The following is a 22,332-nucleotide window of genomic DNA, read 5'->3' on the forward strand; positions in this document are numbered from 1 at the left end:
GTTTAAGGTGTTTTGTTTTTCAGCGTGTACCGTTGACAGCTACACTGTTAGACAAGATTAATGAGAAATGATTACAACTCGACTCTTCTATCAATAGAGCTTTATGACGTTTCGCATACACACACTAGCGCACCATTTGATTTTGCTGTCCGTACAAAATTTAACCTCAATCTTTTTCGTGTACGTACACGCAATACATGCGCACGTAGATTACTCTATGCTCAAATTATTGTTTTATTTGGCAATTTAAAACACAACAAAAACCATCTATGAGGTGCTGTTGGTGGCACCGGAAATGGTCCGGTTGGCGACGTCCTGGGCCGTGTTGATGGCGTTCTGGGCCGCCTGCTGGAAGGCGTTGCTAGCGCTGCCGAAGATGTCCCAGATGTTGAGCAGCTGCGGGAACAGCTGGAAGATGCTCGGAACTTGGCCCGACGTCTGGGTGGTGCTGTTGAACAACCGGCTCCCGACACTGGTTCCGAAGCCCCAGCCGAACTGGGCCTGGACCAGGGCCACCAGCTGGCAAAGGGCGAGGACGGTGACGATTTGCTTGAACATTTTGTGTTTGTTGAGCTTTGCTGGCGTTGAAACTGATGGGTTGATCAGCCAGAAGGTGCTGCATTTATAGTGAACCAGTCGTGAATAGATTAAATTTGAGCAAATATTGTTTGTCTCATTTCCTTGCACGTTGACTTATTCAGAGAAAAAAACATGTGACCAAATTTGAATTTCCAAACAACTGCTTTTACAAGAACAAAAACAATATCTGTTGGAATGAATTAACTTCTCATTTTATTTGACATGCATTTCCACAACTCAACATTTTGTGGTCATTTTATTTGTTTACAAATATTTTTTATAAATTGTTTTTCAGACTCTTGCCCAGTGCAGCACTGTAATTCAACTCAATTTTGAGTACTTTTTACTTAAAATCAAGACTTGAATAAAGTTGGTTTTAAAACATACATGTTTATTAAAAATTCAAAATTGTCTGAGTAATTTCCACTCATGTAAAATTATCTACAATTTCTAACTTAAAGCGATCAAAACATTGTGCAATATACAGATGTTTGAATACAAATGAATTCCGATTTTCGTAAAGAGTATCCAGTATCCAGTTTAAAAAAAAACACTCTGATCTGAAATCAAAATCTCATGATATTCTTCCACTCCTTAATGAGGAAAAGATTTCTCAAAATTTAATAAAATCATCTCAAAAGTGAGAATTGAGTAAAATGCCCCATAAGGCTTTCTAGTCAGAAATTTACCAACACATTCAATGTATGTTTACATGGCATCTGGACGTTTGTTTGCATCAGATTTCCTATCTCTAGCAAAAGTTTGTGGTTTTTTACGAATTTTGGACAGTTTAAATTGTTTTGATAGATGAATATTATCAATCGGCAATAATGAAGTTGTCAATACTTTTTATAAAAAAAAAACTCTGTTCTCTTTTCAGTTGTATGTGTAATTATTCAATTTAATTGATCGACATTTTTTCTGGTTTGATTTAACACACGTTCACAACACGTTGAGGACACCTCGGCCGGATATCGAAACAAATTCAACGTCGAGGTGCAGTCAAAGAGGACGATTCCATGCAGTCACCAGAAGTATTCTGTGAATTGTAGAAACATTATCCGACGCGGCTGGATGGTTGATTAACTTACGCTACAAATCCTCTGAGATTTCAACTCAAGTTCTCTGCCATAATCACACAGATTCAACCAGTATTCCAGTGCAAAACTTGCCGAAACGTTTCAGCCGTTTTTTTACCAAAGGACTTTTTGTTTACTTTTTTCAATAATGTCAAAGTCACGCAAAATTTGAACATTTTGCAGTGTTGCCGAAAATTAGATGAAACGAAACGAAACTATTGGCACTACGCCCCCCGGGGCATGGCCTTCCTCTAACGTGGGATTTCTGCTCCAGCGCCTCTGACGAGACAGGAGAAACGAAAATTAGATATTTTTGGTCAGACAAGGCATAGGTTGCCAAGCCGATTCAAACTGCATCGGCCAATCTGTTGAACTTGACAATCTGTAAGCTTTATGACGTTTCGCGTACGCACACTACACTCAAAATCAGAAGTATCCCTCAAAAGAATACTTTCTATCGTTTTTTCAAGTTCACCCGGCGTCACCCTTTCAAAAGGGTATGTCAAAATCAATACAATTTCGATACCCTTTTAAAAGGGTGACGACGGGTGAACTTGAAAAAGGATAAATACTTTTGACTTTAAGTGTAGCGCTCCATTTGATTTTGCTGGCCGGACAAAATTTAATCTCACTTTTTTTTTCGTGTGCGTACACGCAATACATGCGCACGTAAATAACTCTATTGACACTGTGACGAGCAGTTCATAATTTTTGGGTTAAATCATTTTTTTTTCACTGGTCCTCGATAGTCTTATTCGAAGTAGCGACTAGATTTTTTTTTTGTGACTAAAAAATTCATTTGAAAATGTGCGAATCACTCCCGAGTATTGTCCGTTTCTCTCGAAGGTACACGCCGCGCGACATTTCAGAATGTGCCGCAGACATTGTTGCCAGCGATTTTCTGCCCTTTTGGTGCAATAAAAATCATTCCCGGCAACAATGCCATGCAATTCGAAGAAGAAGATCAACAAAAACAAAACGCGCAGTATGGGATTTGACAGCGCGCATTTGCCGAAAGTGCGGCGCGTCGTTTTGAGGCTGGTATGCCGCGTTCTTTTTCTTGAAAAAAGGATACTTTTTACTTTGAGTGAAGTAGCGACTAGATTTTTGCTATTTTGCTGAGTAAATAGTGATTATCAGTTACAGTGTAGGTTCGATTTTGACGTAAACTGCTCGATTTTGAATTTGAGTATAAACAAGTGAACATAACCCGAAAATGTGTTATTCCAAACGAGCGTGTTACGTAGAAATGAACTTTTTGGATAAACGTGTGAATGACAGTTCTCGTGTCACAAAATCTCAAATCAAATCGGTTTGCTGGCAGGAAGTGAAAGGTAATGTTTTTTTCCAATATTTATTTATTCAGTTTTAAAACTTTATAGGGTATTTTAACCATTAGTGGACCCCCTAGTAGAGCCGAAGCACATTTTTCACAAATTTTCAATATTTTAAGCACTTTTTCATAACCCTTTGAACAAAATAATGGAATCTGAAGTGTTTTGAATAATATTGATTATTTGTTTCATCAGTTTTTTGTTTTTGAGCAGAAAAATAGCCATTTGAAACAAAAGTTTTTTTTGCCTGTTATGGACCCCCTTTTCCTATAGTGGACCCGGGTCCATAATCCGATTGTGGACCCGGGTCCACTATAGGCAAACTGTTATTTTTATACCTAATTTAACCGATATTTGATGTTTTGATGCATTGTGTAGGTCTAATGATAGATATAATGAATAAAAGATGGATTTTGCTCACTTTTCATCATGAACAAATATGTTTTGTTAACAAATTTGGCTTTAAACAACAAAAAACCTAACAGACATTAAAACACATTTATTTCCGAAAAAGATCAGAGAAAACGTTTCAAAAACCACTGTAAACATACAAATCAAGCAAAACAATACCAAAGGGCCGTTGTGGGTTTGTAAACAAAGAGTGTGTCCTGCTCACGCTAGAGGATGTTTACATCTGGCATGAAAGGGATACACTCTTTGTTTACAAACCCACAACGGCCCTTTGGCATTGTTTTGCTAGAAATAATTAAAAAAAAGTAATTTTGATGCATTTTTTTTCCATATTAATTTCATAAATGATTGACCGAAACTAAACAATAGATTTGTTTACAGTTGCTGATAAAACCACGCCTGTTTATTTAAAAATAATGTTTTGTTATTGATTAATTATTATAAAATATCATTTCAAACTGCAACTATGATGCTTCAGTTAAGTACCATTAACTATAGTTAAGATTAATTATAAATTCTTTCAGCTTCAGCATATTTGGTACTTTTAACATGAAAACAGCTAAATTTATACTCATAATTGAAAAATATGTGTTTAGATTGATTACAACAAACATTTATTGTATGTTTAAGAGAAACTTTTGCTTAAATACACAGTTTTCTTTATTTTTGTAAGTTGAATTAACAGGGGTCCACTTTTGGAAAAGTTTGGATTTTCGTTGTCCTATATTGGACCCCCCCTAATTTTTGCTCGAAAATGAGCAGTTCTTCGCTTTATTTTAGTAAAGTTCCTTAAAATAACATTATTTCGACTTGCTGAAGTTAAATAATCAGTCAAAAAATGATTGAATAGTTAATTCAATCATAAAATATAAATGCAGTTTTGTTGTGAAAATGCTAGTGGCCATGACTGATTTCAGATATCGAACTCAAAACACTTATTTTGGCTGAAAGGACACGTCAATGTCAGCCAACATTGTTTTAAATTATGCTGAACATGCCAAATAAAAGATTTGTAGACAAAAACACGCTTGAAATTGTGATTTTATTGATTTTTTCATCAAAAACCCTTCAGAGGGTCCACTATAGGAAAAGGGTCCACTAATGGATAACGTACCCTAAAACAATATCCAAAATCAGCATGCCCTCCAAATCCTGCAACGCCGGCGGTGGCGGCGTCATCCGATGCTGCGGCCCGTGCCGCAAACGGTTCCGTTCCGAGCTAGTCACCGCGGACCGTTCCGTCGCCAGCGTGCTGCTCGCGTCCGACCCCACAGAATCCGGACTTTTTTGGTTCTGTCCGGGGTGTCGACCCAGGTTGACCGTCGAATCGGGCGAAGATGAAGACTTTCTTCCGCCGGAACTTTGGCTGGAGATCTTCGAGCTGCTGGACGGGGCGTCGGTTCTGCAGGTGCGGTTGACCTGCCACCGGTGGAGGGAGATTGTCGATGGGTCGCGCTGGTTGCACGACCTGTTCTGGGTTAACATTGAAACGATGAAATTGGATTGGTGTCACGAGCCGGATAATCTGCCACCGGCAGCGAATGTAACGATGCATACGGTTAAGATCTTGAAGGTCGACTCGTGGTGGCCCTGGTTCGGTTCTGGACTGCTGAGTATAGCGTTGTACGGTTGCGAAGTGGCGCTTTCGACACTTTTGGAGATGTTGAGGGGGGCGCCCAACCTGAAGTGGTTGAATCTTGGTGACACGGTTTACAGTTCCGTTGAAGCGGGCGTCGTGGACTTCCGGCTGGAAAGGTTGACGCATCTGAGCTGCCGGACGGTGTTCAATGTCTTTGGACAGATTTTTACGGGATTGGAGGATCTTGATGTGCAACCAGATCAGGAGATCTTCAACGAAGAAGCGCTTTGTCTTGTGGTTCAGTCGTCCCAGAGAACCTTGAAGCAGCTGACGTCCCATCTTACGCCGTACATGCTGAACCAGATCACCGGAATGAGAGAGCTAAAGCTGGACAAATTTGACCAGGTGGGAGGGCAAGCTTCGGCTGCTCAGTTTAGCCAGATGCAACGATTCATCAAAGATCTCACCATCATTGCCACCGGCGAGGAACTCAACGAAGTCGGCACAAATCTTCCCCGACTTGAAGATATCGATGTTACGTTGAAGTCAAACGGGACAACGGGGAATACCTCCTTTCTGGAAGGAATGCCGCAGCTAAAACAACTCACGATAAGATGCAACCAGCAGGAGCTTATTTTCGGCCTGTGCAAAAGTCCACACTTGGAGTTTCTCTGTCTTACAAAGCTACGAATCGGAGTAGATAACATGCAGCGCTATCTACAGAACTGTCCAAACATCGACAGTCTCATTCTGAGCATCTGCACCCTGAGCAGTTGGTCCGACCTCTTCGCGGCCCAGATTCCAACACTGCGAAGTCTACAGCTAACAAGAATCAAAGTCCTTCAAAGTTCCACCAACCTGAACAACCAACTCAACCTCACCGAGCTGGACTTCTACAATTGCGACATCCCCGAAGACATCCTGAACCCGCTGATTCTGCAGTGTCCCCACCTCGCAGAGCTATCGTTTCGGTACGTGGCCACGCTCACCGATCAAACGATGGCCATCGTGTGCCAAGAGCTGCCCCTGCTGCGGCAGCTGACCGTGATTGACTGCTGTTCCATAACGGACGCGTCCGTCGAGTTGATCACCGCAAACGGTGGCCAACTGAGTAGAGATCCTAAATAGGGAGACTGGTCGAAGTGAATTTGACGTACCCAAACAGACACGAGTTTGACGTATCCAAACGAGCATTTGCCTTTACGCCCAGCAAAACTTATCAGTGTTGCCAAGCTCAAAACATACGTTGCCAGATCGATTTAGCAAGCTTAGACCAGTCTCCCTATTTAGGGTCTCTACAACTGAGCTGGTTGATCTTTTCCGGCTGCGAGCGAATCTCGAACGCGGCCCGCAAGCAGATGGAGGAGTTTGAACGATCGCGCTGATTTGCACTGAACTAGGACGTTTAAAATAAAGTTGAGTTGATCGTTGAAAGAAATTGATGTTTTTATTTCAATACAAATCCCGGCCTCGGCATCGTTCCTTCGATGGCACCGTCGACGAAGTGTTGAATAAAACCGGGGGATGGCAACCCTATTCCGACCAAAGCAAACTGAAAACAGTCGACATTGGCACGGTTGTCAAATGAGAGCCCACAACAAAAGCACCAGCTGTCAAATGGTAGCCCATAACAAATTGGTCGTCAAAACAGTGCGCGCCCGTACACTGAGAATCGGCATTACACATTTTCCAGTTTGCTTTTACACATTTGTATGGTACTTTTGAGTTCAACCGAGATAACACACTTCGTGTAACCATAGTAATATGTGCAATACTGATTCTCAGTGTTTATTTTCTGAACTCCCAAGATGGCGTCTTCTTCGCTACCCCTACTAGACTTACTAGAATTTAACTAGAATCTAATGGCCTATCTACAATCACTTAGCTTAGAAAATTTCACTTAGCTTAGGAATTTGAATCAATGGAAATGAATCTGAGTTTCTACAATGGAAAAGTAATCAAATTAGAAACTGACGTTTGGTTTGGAAAATTTCAAAATCTACGGTAAGTTGACGTTTCCATATCAAAGGTAAACAAACAACTGCATAGCAACGTATATCAGCCCAGCAAGTTTTCTAAGTTGATTGTGGATGACGAACGTAAGTTGCAGACTTTCCTAAGTAACTACTTTACTTAGATGTTCTAAGCTAAGTGATTGTAGATAGGCCATAACACGAAAAAAATAGTTTCCCGTATATATATACAGCAATTCCATTTGAAAAGAGCCTAAACCAAAAAAAAAGTTCTCCGATCGGGCTCAAAATTTTTCTGGGGGTTCCTTGGCCAAAATAATTAGACCCGTATTTTTTTGTTTGGCCATTAGGGTGGCCTACATCGTGCTAGGGTGGTTCAAAAAATGGCAATTTTCGTCATTTTTCGCAAAAACCACTTTTTTCTAAAAATCATATCTCCGCGCCATTTCATCCGATTTTAGCTGTCTTAGACGCAAAAGAAAGGTGATGAGTTTGGCTATTTGGGAAAAATAGTAAAAAGTTCCAAAAATCTAGCTTAACTAAGCATAAGCATAAGCATAGGTGCCCACCCGCAGTTGCTACTCCGTTATTGACCAGGACCTCCAGAAGTTACATCCACGAGCCGTGGAAGATAAGTGGGTGCTATCTTTCCTCGCTTCGCAACTTCTCAAAGGCCCCTATCATGCTGATCAATACCGGCGCCGGCCACGACCAGTGGTAGGGTCACGGGGAAGTGGATGGGAATGTTAGTCCGATACTTGAGTGATAGAGACCGCCCAATCGACTGCTTCTCCGACAAAGTATCACATGAGTTTTGAGGGGTTAGTAGATGGGTATGAGGTCAGGATTCACGAGTGGCAGTGATGTGACCATGAGCATTTTGTTTATCGGTTGAAATTTTAAATCTTAGGCAGCCGGCTGCGGAAAGATAAATAATTGATTATTTAAAAAGTTTGTTTTAATCGAACGCGTGCCAACCGAGCGGTAGTGCTATGGGCTGGACTTATCAGTATATTTTTACTGTTGGTACAATTAAGATAACGCGAGCAAATGTCAAAAATAGTAGATGAGTTAATACTAAAGCTGCCAGTTGGAATAAATTATTACGATCAACGAATATAAACGAAAAGAAAACAGGACACCACGTAACCGATTGTAATGAAATTAAAACAATAACTTAAACGAACTTAACCGGCGGCGTGCCTTCCTATCAACGATGATAAAAGAAGGACTTATAAATTTAAAATATAAAGACTCCAAAAAATACGTTGCATAGTAACCGCGAAGTCCCGCTACTCACAATCGAATCCGAAAGATAGCTATCTAGAATTTTAAATATAGTATTAATTCGACCGCGATCCTCCAGAAATTCTTCGTCGGCGTGCCTTCCGATCAACGGTGATGTAATAAGGGCTTTATTCATTAAAATGATTTTATATCATAAGCCTTAAAACATATTCGTCGGCGTGCCTTCCGATCATCGATGATATAGAAAGGACTTAATCCAGCAATACGACTTGCTTGTCTCGAAAAAAAAAAATCGGATCGTTTCTATCGAAAACTATGTAAAGAGAACAAAAATAAACTCATTGACCAACGAACGCGCGAACTAAAAATAAAGAAAAAAGAAGAAGAAGAAAAAGAAGACCAATCACCCCATGCACACAAACAACGACACAAAAGAGATGAAAACAACACGAATCAGAAGAAATCCAATCACCCCATGTACACAAATAGCGACACAAAAGAGATGGAAAATAACACGAAAAAACAGGACTGCGCGTCCACACAGGCACCGCACTACTGATGCCATTATTTAATTATACTGACCAATCACCCCATGCACTCGAACAGCGACATAAAAGAGACGGAAAATAACACGAAAAAACAGGACTGAGCGTCCACACAGGCACCGCACTACTGATGCCATTATATAATTATAATGACCAATCACCCCATGCACTCGAACATCGACATAAAAGAGACGGAAAATAACACGAAAAAACAGGACTGAGCGTCCACACAGGCACCGCACTACTGATGCCATTATTTAATTATAATGACCAATCACCCCATGCACTCGAACAGCGACATAAAAGAGACGGAAAATAACACGAAAAAACAGGACTGAGCGTCCACACAGGCACCGCACTACTGATGCCATTATATAATTATAATGACCAATCACCCCATGCACTCGAACATCGACATAAAAGAGACGGAAAATAACACGAAAAAACAGGACTGAGCGTCCACACAGGCACCGCACTACTCGATCATATTCCCGGCAGTGTACATGCGTTTTGTCTACACGGACAATATTTCGAAGTTATTGGAGAAAGCAGATTGGACCAAAATACTGCCAGCAATGAAGGACAACGGGTCCGACGGGATTATTCTGTGGGGAAGCTAAAAAATATATTGATGACATATTAGGACCGATCCTCAAATCTATTCAGGAATAATCGTCTCTCTAATAAAGTATAAACATATCTCAAATCTACAGGTCCTCTCCAAACAAGAAAATACACCTATTTATCCCAAACTCCACCATCAACCACCCAGATCGACTGAACTCCGGTCATTAAATCACGTGCCCAGAGAAACCAATGGCAACCAACCAACCTTCCAAGTGCTCAACCGATTAATTGCCACTTACGCATATAGACCAGGGAATGCCCCCACGAAGCAGTGCTGCCTGCCAAAACTTATCGAGTCTATAAATAATCACTTTCCCCCAACCTCCAACCGCTAAGAACCCATATCTCACCCAGTTTCCGATGGTCGCACTATAAATAGAACTTCTAGCCGTGGTAAGACGACTCCGAGCGCTCTTCTTACACGCTCCAGTTCCAAAAATCTAGCTTAACTATTGAAAAAGTCGTATGAAAACTTAAAATGGCGTTTTGACCGTGTCTGGACCAAAGAGCCTATGTCTGAAAATATTTTTATCGGATTCCTCGGAAAATTTCACATAACATATCAAAAAATTGGCGATGTCGAACCGTACGTTTCCGAGATATGATTTTTTGAAAAAAAAACTGCGTTTTTCGACGCGCCACGCGCAAAAACGGGAAAATGACGAAATCGGCAAAAAATCAACTTTTTCCACTAAAACTGCGATAACTTTAAAATTTCAGCGATGACCTATAGATGTTATGGTACCAAAAGTTGCGTCTCTCAATTACGAAAATTTTGGTACCCAGACATGTATAGGTCATCGCTGAAATAAAGTTATCGCAGTTTTAGTGAAAAAAGTTGATTTTTGCCGATTTCGTCATTTTCCGTTTTGCGCGTGGCGCGTAAAACGCAGTTATTTTCAAAAATCGTATCTCCAAAACGTACGGTTCGACATCGCCAATTTTGATGTTATGTGAAATTTTCCGAGGAATCCGATAAAATATTTTCAGACATAGGCTCTTTGGTCCAGACACGGTCAAAACGCCATTTTAAGTTTTCATACGACTTTTCAATAGTTAAGCTAGATTTTTGAACTTTACTATTTTTCCCAAATAGCCAAACTCATCACCTTTCTTTTGCGTCTAAGACAGCTAAAATCGGATGAAATGGCGCGGAGATATGATTTTTAGAAAAAAGTGGTTTTTGCGAAAAATGACGAAAATTGCCATTTTTTGAACCACCCTAGCACGACGTAGGCCACCCTAATGGCCAAACAAAAAAATACGGGTCTAATTATTTTGGCCAAGGAACCCCCAGAAAAATTTTGAGCCCGATCGGAGAACTTTTTTTTTGGTTTAGGCTCTTTTCAAATGGAATTGCTGTATATTGATATATCAATGAAATAACCAGTTATATTGAGGTTTTGCAGCGCTCCTGTGTTTCAAATGTAGGTGGCGCCAAAATGAGGTGACTTACCAAAAATCGTATTCCTTTCTGCTGGATTGAAGAACAAAATCGCTTATTTCTCATGGTTCCTTGCATCAATCTTAATGAAACTGGTTGCAAAAGACGAGAATATTTTTTTGAAAAAATGTGTGACCTTTTTCTTTAAGGGGTTACATACATGTATATCGGCAAAAAAGTCAGAGGTTAGTATGAGCACACACTTCAACTTTTTTTTAATTCTTTTTTCAGGGCATTATAATATACATTTTCACCTACTAGCAAAACAAATTTGAAGATATTTGGTTGCATCATTGCAGAGTTATAGCAATTTAAATTAGCAGTTTCAAAAAACGGGTGCCACGATATCTCAACACTGTCTTGACCAAATCGGCTAAAAATTTTGGTGAAGACTCGTTAAACCGATTCTGTGTGCATGATGCAACGACCTCAAATTTAAATCATTAAATTTGTCCAATTTTCGAACCTCACCACAGTTCTGACCATGCGCGCTTACGCAAGCATAAATAATTTTACCCGTCGACTCGCGTTGCGCGACAAATAATTAAGCTTATGTACAGGTGTGGATCATGAGTCATCCTCACCTGAAAAGCCCTTTATTAAATTTCGCCAATTGTTAGGCAATCAAAAAAATGGTTAAGCATTCAATTATGAATGTGCGATGTATTTCCACAGGGGAAATTGAGGGTGTGGCTTAACCAAATTCATTGGCATGTTTGTTCCATGGAGAATTCGACCTTCTCATTATTGACCAACATTTTTGAGAATGTTTGAGGAACATAATTTTGATATTCCAATAACATAATTTAAAGTTTCACGACAATGGTTCGAACCCATGACTTCCGATTTTGAGGTGTACCCACTACACCATACGGAAAGTCATGAAGAATTGCAGAGGTCTGCATAATTTAATTCATGAGGTTCATCGATGCTTCTCATCGAAACGGACCACTTTTAGTAGAACAAAATTTAGTAGAGTTTTCGGGGACTGACTATAAAAACCCCAAAATTCTTGAGGAGGGCAGTTAGTTCCAGTTCGTGTTCCAGTCCAGTTCCAGAAGACGCCCCAGACCAGCCAGACCCGCCAGCAGCCACCAGTAGCAGAGGCCCCAGTCCAGCCGGACTTAGCGGTGGAGGCCGCAGTCCACCGGGACTTAGCCGCTGTGAGCAGTCCGCCGGGACTTAGCCGCTGTGAAGAGTCCGCCGGGACTTAGCCGCTGTGAAGAGTCCGCCGGGACTTAGCCGCCGTGAAGAGTCCACACGGGACTTAGGAGTTCGGGTCTGGCATGGCTCGGCGAAGAGGTCTGGAGGACAAGTCTGGCTTCAACGTAGAGAATTGGCTTGACGAAGGTCTTAATGAAATTAGCAACAAAAAGTTGAGTGATGTGATCGTGCGCGTAAAAGTTGAAAGTGTTACCGCAAAAATGTAATCTTTAAAAAGTGTAATATACAAATAAGTGAAGTTTACTGATCTGTTTTGACTCTACAAGTAAATATCACAAAAATCCTGAAAGCCTAAACCGCTCGGGCCGTTCAGGTGGTGACTAGCGGAAAGCAACGCTGTGTGTGTTTGGAATCGCCATTATGATTGGACAGAACCGAGAGTTGAAAATGTGACTATGTGTGAAAGCTAATGAACAAAATGATTTCGCGAAGTAACAAACGGTTAAAATAGTGTAAAAAAACGTTAAATTGAAGAAAATGTTATGTGAGGAGTTCTAAGATGGAAGCAAATGTGCAGCAGTACGAGATGGAATCAAAACGGGCTCGACCAATGGCAGAAGCATCGAAAATTTCAAAACCGGCCAACGATGGACAACACTAGGGATTCAACAATGACGAGATCATCTGGATCAACTGGAGACGAAATTCAGCCGCATCGAACACCCAAGAAGACGACCATGGAAATCTGGCAGTTTAGGGTGAGTAAACAAAAGTTATACCGAAATTTGATGTAAATAGTTAAAAACACGCTTAAAAGGGTGCACAGCAACCAAGGAAGTTGTTGTCTTCTTATGCCAAAATTGACAAACTTACGGACCCAATCCTGCACAAATCTGATTGTAAAAACAGGCAAATTTTGTTGTAAATCACTTAGTAGACAGTACTTTAGTTTCGAAAATACTAAAATATCTGTAACAAAAATCTTGGTGCAAAAGCTCTTGTTGATGTGCACCGTTAAAGATGGCGAATTTGGAGATGACGGATTTAATCCAGCTTATTCCAGAATTTGATGGGTCATTAGACTCACTGGAGCAATTTGTAATATTAATAGATTATTATGCTGATCAAATTCCTGAAGGCGAAGATCAGAGTAAATTTTTAAATATTGTTTTTATGAAACTAAAATTTAAAGCAGCAGCACGTATTAACCGAATTTATGCAAGCACTTGGGAAGAAACCAAGGCAAACTTAATTAGAGAGTTTGGTATCAAAACTACTTTTGGTAGTATAATTGAACAAATTGAAACTCTGAAACAAGGACGGGATGAATCATTTAAATCATATGCAGGAAGAGTTCTTGACATAAAATACGAAATCATAAAAATTGATCAAAGTTACAACGAAAATTCATTTACAGCTTACTGCTTAAAAGCCACTTTATAGTTGGAATTATAAATAATGAAATCAAAGCAATTGCCACTAATAACCGTCATATGAAGTTGGAAAATTTGCTAGAATTTTTAGAAAATGAACGAATTGACAGAGAGTCTTTAAGAACTCTCGAACAAAGGTTACTTGCTAGTACTGAAAATTCAAACCTTAATTTTGACAGAAAAAACAGAAATTTCAGATACAATAAAAATACAAATTTTTATCAAAGAAATAATTATCAAGCTAACAAATTTTATGAATGTTATAAAACGAATACTGCAAAGAACACTTTTAAACGAACTTATACAAATAGTCGACGCAATAAAAATCAAATTCCAAATAATTTTAAAATGCAATTTAACGAATACATTCCACCACATGAAACATTAAAAATCAATTTCAATAATGATTCAATATTTTATGCAAATATTGCTACCTTGGCAAGGCCAACAAAATTTCACAAATTTATAATTGACTCCGCATCATGTAACAATTTTGTAAGATGGGATGTGGTTAGTAATATGCGTTTAACTAACATTGATTTCAACGATAGAATTTCCATTAGAGGAGTTCATGGAATAGCAGAAGATACAGTTGGATCTGTAAATATGATTTTAATTATAGGAAATTCAAAATACGAGGAAAAGTTCTACATTTTGAAGCATTTCGCTGATGATGCAATTCTTGGAGCACATTTTCTAAAGAAATACACCTTATATATTAGTCAAAGTTTCGACAACATAGTTTTACGAACGCCTGATACAAATAATATGCAATATAATAATCATGAAATGACCAATTTATATAGAATCAATGACATTGAAAATATAAACAAAGTAAATATGGCAGGTATTGAAGCAAATAGTTATGAAAATTTTAATACAAATTATGATGAAAATAATGGAAATAATTATGATAATGACAATCGCTACAATGGCAGAATCCAACCGTGCATTGAAGAGTATTATGACGATCAAATTGAAATTGATGATGATAACCAAGATTACCCAAAAGAGATGAATTTAGAAAATGATCGGGATTATGATGTGATTGAAAACATGAAGCATGAGAAACTTACAGGCAACGAAAGAATGAGAAAAATTATGAATTGGTTAAAACAGACCACTTGAAAGGTGATATCAATCAAGAAATTAATAATATTTTACATGATTTTAATGAAATATTTTATTTAGAGGGTGACGAGTTGACTTATACCAATTTAACCATGCATGATATTGAGACAACAACTGAAATTCCAATTAACAAAAGACAATATAGATTTCCTGAAGCCACCAAGAAACACGTTGAAGAGCAAGTGGAAGAAATGCTAAAATTAGGGATAATACGCCCAAGTAAAAGTCCGTGGAATGCACCGGTATTATGCATCCCAAAGAAAGACTTAGACGCCGAAGGCAACAAACGCTACAGAATTGTAGTGGATTTTCGAGACCTAAATACAATTACTAAACCATTTGTGTATCCTATACCGCTTATTAGCGAAATTTTGGACAGTATTGGAGAAGCTCGATATTTCTCAACCATTGACTTGAAATCAGGATTTTATCAAATCCCAATTAACCCGAAGGATGCTGCGAAAACCGCTTTTCAACATTTCTAGGACATTATGAATTTTTAAGAATGCCAATGGGACTGAAAAATAGTCCAGCAACATTCCAGAAGTTTACATTCACACTTATTTATGAAATACAACCAGTTAATGCGTTTGTATATTTGGATGATATTATTATATTCGGTAGAACTATCAAAGAACACAATGAAAATTTATATAAAGTTTTGAATGCATTGCATGAACATAATTTAAAAGTTGAACCATCAAAATGTAAAATTTTACGCAAAGAAGTCAGATATTTGGGTCATATTATTAATGAAGAAGGTATTCGACCAACTAGTGAAAATATAGATACAATCAAAAACATGAAAAGGCCGCAGACGATTAAAAATGTGAGATCATTTTTGGGAACTGTTAATTTTATGGAAAATTTATTCCAAACATTGCAGATAAACGTAAGCCACTTAATGCATTATTAAAGAAAAATGTGAAACTTATTTGGACAGAAGAATGCGAAAATGCTTTTGAAGAATTAAAAAACTATTTAATTTCAGAACCAGTTTTAGTTAGACCGAACTACAATGACAAATTTGTTTTGACAACTGATGCTAGCGATTATGCTATCGGGGCAGTTCTTACTAATGAGAAATCAAATGATCACCCCATCGCTTACGCAAGTCGTGCGCTTATCGGGGCTGAAAGAAATTATTTTACTATCGAGAAAGAACTACTAGCTATTGTTTGGGCAGTAGACCACTTCAAACATTTTATTTATAACCAAGATTTTATCGTTTACACAGATCATAGACCATTGGTAGCTCTATGGCATTTGAAGGAAACATCACCAACTTTGACAAAGCTTCGTTTGAAAATCCAAGGCATTGGATGTGAAATTCGTTACAAGCAAGGAAAGGAAAATGTGGTTGCGGATTTTCTCTCACGTTTAAATAATGATGAAGATCATGCAGATGATAAACAAGCATCAAAATTAGTAGCAATTACAACTCGTCAACAAGCAAAACAAAATAGACAAAATATTTCAGATAATCAAAACTCAACAAATACTCCAAACAGACAGAATTCATCTAGAAACAATACTAATTGGAATAATAATATGAATGGACTTCAACAAATTGACATAAATTTAGATAATGACGATGATAGCAACGATAAAACATTTACCTACAAGGATTTCCAAGATACAGATATCGATTTTAACGTTTTAAAATTTTCTAAAAATATTATACCATTTGAACAAGCCGAAGCTACATTTATGATATTAAACAGTGTTACGGTACACAAAGAATTGAGTAAATACATTGACCTTCCACATGGTATTAAGGATTACACCAAAGAAAATATATTTGTATTCCCGCAAAAGAAAATTTGGGGTTTAATTTTGAATGGAACATATCGTTCAGCAGTTAAGAATGAAGAATTTTTCGATGGTTTATTTGAAAGCTTTAAAGATTATCCTGATTTTGCTAAAGATGCATCAGTTATACAAATTATTTCTCATAGAATATTTAAAACAGAGTTGGAACTAAACTTATTACGATTTTTTGCAATGAAACTTTCAAAGTCATTTACACTATATGCAACAGAAAATGAACGAATTTATGTAAAGCCAGAAGACAGAGATCAAGTGCTTAACGATTTTCACGACGCACCGTTGGGTGGTCATGTCGGAGGTAAACGAATGATTAAAAGAATGAGTCCTCTTTTTACATGGGAAAATATGCGAAGAGATGTTTTGAATTATGTAAAGCAATGTGATTCTTGTCAAAAGAATAAAATATGGCCAGCAAATAAGATGCCAATGAAAATTACGACAACATCGTATGAACCCTTTGATAAAATTTATATGGATGTGGTTATGTTACCGATTTCTAATAATGGAAACAATTGTGGTCTTGTGATACAAGATGATTTAACAAGATTTTTGATTGTAGCTCCCATGGAAAACCAAGAAAGTACTACTGTTGCTAGAACTTTTGTCGAAAACTTTGTTTGTAAATTTGGAGCTCCTAAAGAAGTTGTAACCGATCGAGGTACAAACTTTGTAAGCAAATTATTGCAACACACATGCAAAATATTACACATTAAAAAGATTGTAACAAGTGCATATCATCCTCAAGCGAATTTAGTAGAGAGATCAAATAGAGAGTTGAAAGTTTATTTACGAAATTTTATTGGCAAAGATCCACAATGTTGGGATGAATTAATACCATATTTTATGTTTGAATACAACACTACAGGAAATTCATCAACTGGATATTCTCCCTATGAACTTTTGTATGGAAGAAAAGCTACTATACCAAGCACAATTTATAAAATCAATGATTCAGATTTAAATTATGACGACTATATTTGTTCAATGAAAGATATATTCAAGGATGCTCATGAAACTGCTAGAAACAACTTAATATTGTCAAAAGAAAAAGAAAGGAAATTTATGACAAAAAGACAAATGATTGGGTACCAATGTGGGGAGATAGAGTTTTGGTACAAATGGTACAAACAGGAATTGGTCAAAAGTTACAAAATAAGTGGCGAGGCCCTTATGATATCGTTAAATTTAACAGCGATCAAACGACCACTATTAAAAATGGAAACAAATTTGAAGATGTACATAATAATAGACTAAGAAAATATAATGATTAACATAACACTAAATGATAGTTCAGAATGTACCCGTATTAAAATACATTTAACATGTTTTTAACAATATACAATTAACATAATTTAAAATTAAATGCTCCAATACTAGATAAAATATTTTAAAATGACAATTACAGTACAATTAAATGGAATATAGATAAAAAAAATTACGATGGATGAAATGAATGACTTAGTATCATTAAAAACGATTATTAACAAAAGACTGTATGAATCAAAAGATAGGTTATAAACACGGGATTTTTTATGTATATTGAAAAAAAAAATATATGAAAAAAAATATATTGAATTGATATGATTGATGAAAAAGTAAAAAGAACGATGATTATCAAGAGAATTTAATGAATCAAAATATGTGATACAGAAACCCGATTTTTAGAAAAATAAACATGAAAAATATATGATTTATAGGTTGATGAATTAGTTGAAATAAATAAATAAATAAATGAATAAAAAGATTATTATCAAAGAAATGCGCAAACAAGATGAATGTTATGAATTGGGGATGAAAGATATTTTTTATAAATGATTGAATTGATGGGGTTTAAATAAGGAACAGATTATGAAAAGTACGAGTACTGAGCTTATTTTTTTTCAAAAGAAGCGATTATGAACAAATATAAACAAAATAATGAAGCAGTGATGAATCACGTAAAAACAATTAAGAAGCTGTTGGGTTGCAATTTTTTTGGGAATATACTAAACTGAGCTGATATGGGTTAACAGAGTATTAGAAAAACAATGACGAAATTTTTAAACTACAAAAAAAATAACACGACTAAGCAATAATGAAATGCAACGACAAGCAAATGAAAAAAAGTATGATTATTAAATGTTTCAAAAACAACATGTATGCAAGTAAGAGTGTGTGTGAGAATAATTGGACAAGGGAGGTGCACCCCAGAATGAATGTTGAATGTAAATATGTGTTTTAAAATTTACTTAACAAAGTATTAAGAATTTATTTTCAGAATGTTTTATGCTTATACGAAGGATTTTCAGGAAACCAATGGAAGACGATCAAGTAGACAACAAATTTCAACAAGGACGAATATGGAATTCAGCTCAAGGAAGGGTAAAATTTGTGAGTATATAGTGGGGAATCTAAAAAGATCGAAAAGGACGGTAAAAGTTCCGATCTAGGGATACAGAAACTGATAAAGCAACGCCAAAGGGATTAAAAAGTAGACAATTGTACTCTATGGGGAGAGTTTTATGTCGAATATAGCTTCAAAACAGTTGTAATCCATGGGGGGATTCAATATGTTAAAAACATTTCAAAACATTTGCACTTTACGGGGATAGTCAAATGATAATTAAAGGGAATGGAAAAAATAATGCTTCAAGGGAAAATCAAGGGATAAATACTGCTTCAAGGGAAAAACAAATTTAAACTGATAAAATTCAGTGGGAAACAATTCAAAAACAATTCAAATTCAAAAATTTCTACATAGATTATTGAACCAAATACTTTCGTGCAATTTAAAACACAAAGTGATGTACAGGTTTCATAAAAAGTTGGAAGAACAGAAAGGATATTTTAACATACGCAGTTTTGCAATGACAAGATGATAGGGTGTATAGATCAATGAAAAACTTTATAGAGTAATTTTTTTATTCAAGTATAAAAATAATAGTCGATTAGAAATGATTTTTTTTAAGTATTAAAAATAATAGAACTGATTTCATATAAAAATATCAACAAGATTTATAAAATTGTAAGTAAATTTGAATTTCAATTTTGCACAGAAATGAACTGATAGATTCCTGAAAATTTTAAAATATTGTTCATACGAAGAAAACAAGTAAGACATTTTTGTGGGAGAAACAAAATTAGAAACTGAAGTAAAATATGACAGAGACGGGAGACGAAACACAAGGATGATCGACGCGTTCGTATGCTGAGAAGTTCTACGCGTTCGTATGCAGAAGTTTGTGATGGCAAGATGGTGAGTGGCAAAGTCATGCGGGAAGTTGAACAGGTAACGGTGTTGATGTTGTTGTTAAAGGTCATATCAATGAGGATCAAGTCGAATTAAAACGCAATTTTTGGTAACGAGACATTCACGTAAAACAAATTACCAAATTGAAATGTGGAATTAAGCGAAGTAAAGATGATCGGAATGAGAAACATCAATTATGGAACAAAATTGCAAGTTGAGATCATACTGCACGTCTGAAACTATGGAAAAGGAGAATTTCATGATAAACAAATGATAACATCATCCGATGTCATTAATTTACAAAACCAAAGTTGAAAATTACACGAAAAGACAATTTCGGACAAACGACATTTCCTAAACATTTGGAAAAAGAATTACATCAACCGATGTCAATAATTTGAGATTGTCAAAGATACAAAGCATCCGGAAAAGTCAATTTTGGACAAAAAAAATACTGGATTTACGAACAATTCACAATACTCAGCAAGAGAGAAGTCAATGCACTCTCAAAATTGACCACAGTCAACTCACAGTTGAGTTATGAAGCATAATTCATGATGGAAACGACAATTGCACTAATCGACGAAATTCAACACCTTAGCCTCGAAAACTGACCAATTGACCAAGTCACTGTGGAATGAATAGCCTCACGATATAGACGATTGTTGATGGAAGACGACGACGATAACAACCAGCCGATCAACACAGTTCTACAACAACAACAAATTTTGCTTACAGTGGGAAAAATGCAATGATTTTTTTTTAGGAGAGATAATGAAAATTAATTTCAAATGCAAGTTTATTTAAATCAGTTTCAATGAAAATATTTTTACAAGAGAAGTTCAAAACAGCAAAATAATTTTACAGTAGAAAAATCAAAAGAACAATTATAATTATAAAGCAATTTACAAGAAAGCACAAGAAGAACAAATTGTAAACCGCGCGATCACTACACCCGACAATGTTCTTTCCATAGATGATCATTTCTTTCAGACGATCATCTAGCTGATAAGTGTGGGGGAGATTAACCGAACCAATGTTTTTTTAAATCAGTTTTTTATAGCCAGCCATTTATATTTTTTTATGATTTTTTGCAAAGTATTTTTTTTTTCACAAATCAAATTATTAATTTTGGGAATATTCTTCCAACCTACAAATAACTTTCGATAGATGTTCTTAATGCTTTTCAAGAATACAAACATCTAGCTGGTAAGTGTGGGGGAATGCAACGACCTCAAATTTAAATCATTAAATTTGTCCAATTTTCGAACCTCACCACAGTTCTGACCATGCGCGCTTACGCAAGCATAAATAATTTTACCCGTCGACTCGCGTTGCGCGACAAATAATTAAGCTTATGTACAGGTGTGGATCATGAGTCATCCTCACCTGAAAAGCCCTTTATTAAATTTCGCCAATTGTTAGGCAATCAAAAATGGTTAAGCATTCAATTATGAATGTGCGATGTATTTCCACAGGGAAATTGAGGTGTGGCTTAACCAAATTCATTGGCATGTTTGTTCCATGGAGAATTCGACCTTCTCATTATTGACCAACATTTTTGAGAATGTTTGAGGAACATAATTTTGATATTCCAATAACATAATTTAAAGTTTCACGACAATGGTTCGAACCCATGACTTCCGATTTTGAGGTGTACCCACTACACCATACGGAAAGTCATGAAGAATTGCAGAGGTCTGCATAATTTAATTCATGAGGTTCATCGATGCTTCTCATCGAAACGGACCACTTTTAGTAGAACAAAATTTAGTAGAGTTTTCGGGGACTGACTATAAAAACCCCAAAATTCTTGAGGAGGGCAGTTAGTTCCAGTTCGTGTTCCAGTCCAGTTCCAGAAGACGCCCCAGACCAGCCAGACCCGCCAGCAGCCACCAGTAGCAGAGGCCCCAGTCCAGCCGGACTTAGCGGTGGAGGCCGCAGTCCACCGGGACTTAGCCGCTGTGAGCAGTCCGCCGGGACTTAGCCGCTGTGAAGAGTCCGCCGGGACTTAGCCGCTGTGAAGAGTCCGCCGGGACTTAGCCGCCGTGAAGAGTCCACACGGGACTTAGGAGTTCGGGTCTGGCATGGCTCGGCGAAGAGGTCTGGAGGACAAGTCTGGCTTCAACGTAGAGAATTGGCTTGACGAAGGTCTTAATGAAATTAGCAACAAAAAGTTGAGTGATGTGATCGTGCGCGTAAAAGTTGAAAGTGTTACCGCAAAAATGTAATCTTTAAAAAGTGTAATATACAAATAAGTGAAGTTTACTGATCTGTTTTGACTCTACAAGTAAATATCACAAAAATCCTGAAAGCCTAAACCGCTCGGGCCGTTCAATGATTATTTAAAAAAAAAGATAAAAATATTTTTGTGTTTTTCATATAAAAACCGTTAGTTTTTGATTTTGGTATTTTTTTAAAAAGCAAATTTTAAAAATTGGGCTTCGTCATGCACACGGGATACATCTTGAGAGTCTTCACCTAAAATTTCAGCCAATTTGGTCCATCCCATCTCGAGATATCGTGGCACCCGTAAATCAACTCGGGGATTAAAACGCGAAAAACGCCAACATAGTTAGCGGCTCGCTTTGCGCATGGCAAAATTTATAACTTAAATCGTCTCTTACTCAGTTAATCATGAAATATCTTCATGAAATTTTTAAGAGTGATTAATAATCATCTTTTGAGTGGATTTAACAAATTTTCTGTGAAATAAAATTTTCTGA

At 37.1% G+C, this 22,332-nt stretch overlaps 1 long non-coding RNA gene across 1 annotated transcript; it reads left to right on the forward strand.

Moving 5' to 3' along the window:
* Window positions 1–12,702: 12,702 nt before the first annotated feature.
* Window positions 12,703–20,118, forward strand: LOC119765379. Its single transcript, XR_005276683.1, has 2 exons — window positions 12,703–12,741; window positions 19,413–20,118. It is a non-coding gene; the product is annotated as an uncharacterized LOC119765379 (long non-coding RNA).
* The last annotated feature ends 2,214 nt before the right edge of the window (window positions 20,119–22,332 follow it).

The sequence above is a fragment of the Culex quinquefasciatus genome, chromosome 1 (assembly GCF_015732765.1).
Source record: "Culex quinquefasciatus strain JHB chromosome 1, VPISU_Cqui_1.0_pri_paternal, whole genome shotgun sequence".
In the NCBI taxonomy this organism is placed as follows: domain Eukaryota; kingdom Metazoa; phylum Arthropoda; class Insecta; order Diptera; family Culicidae; genus Culex; species Culex quinquefasciatus.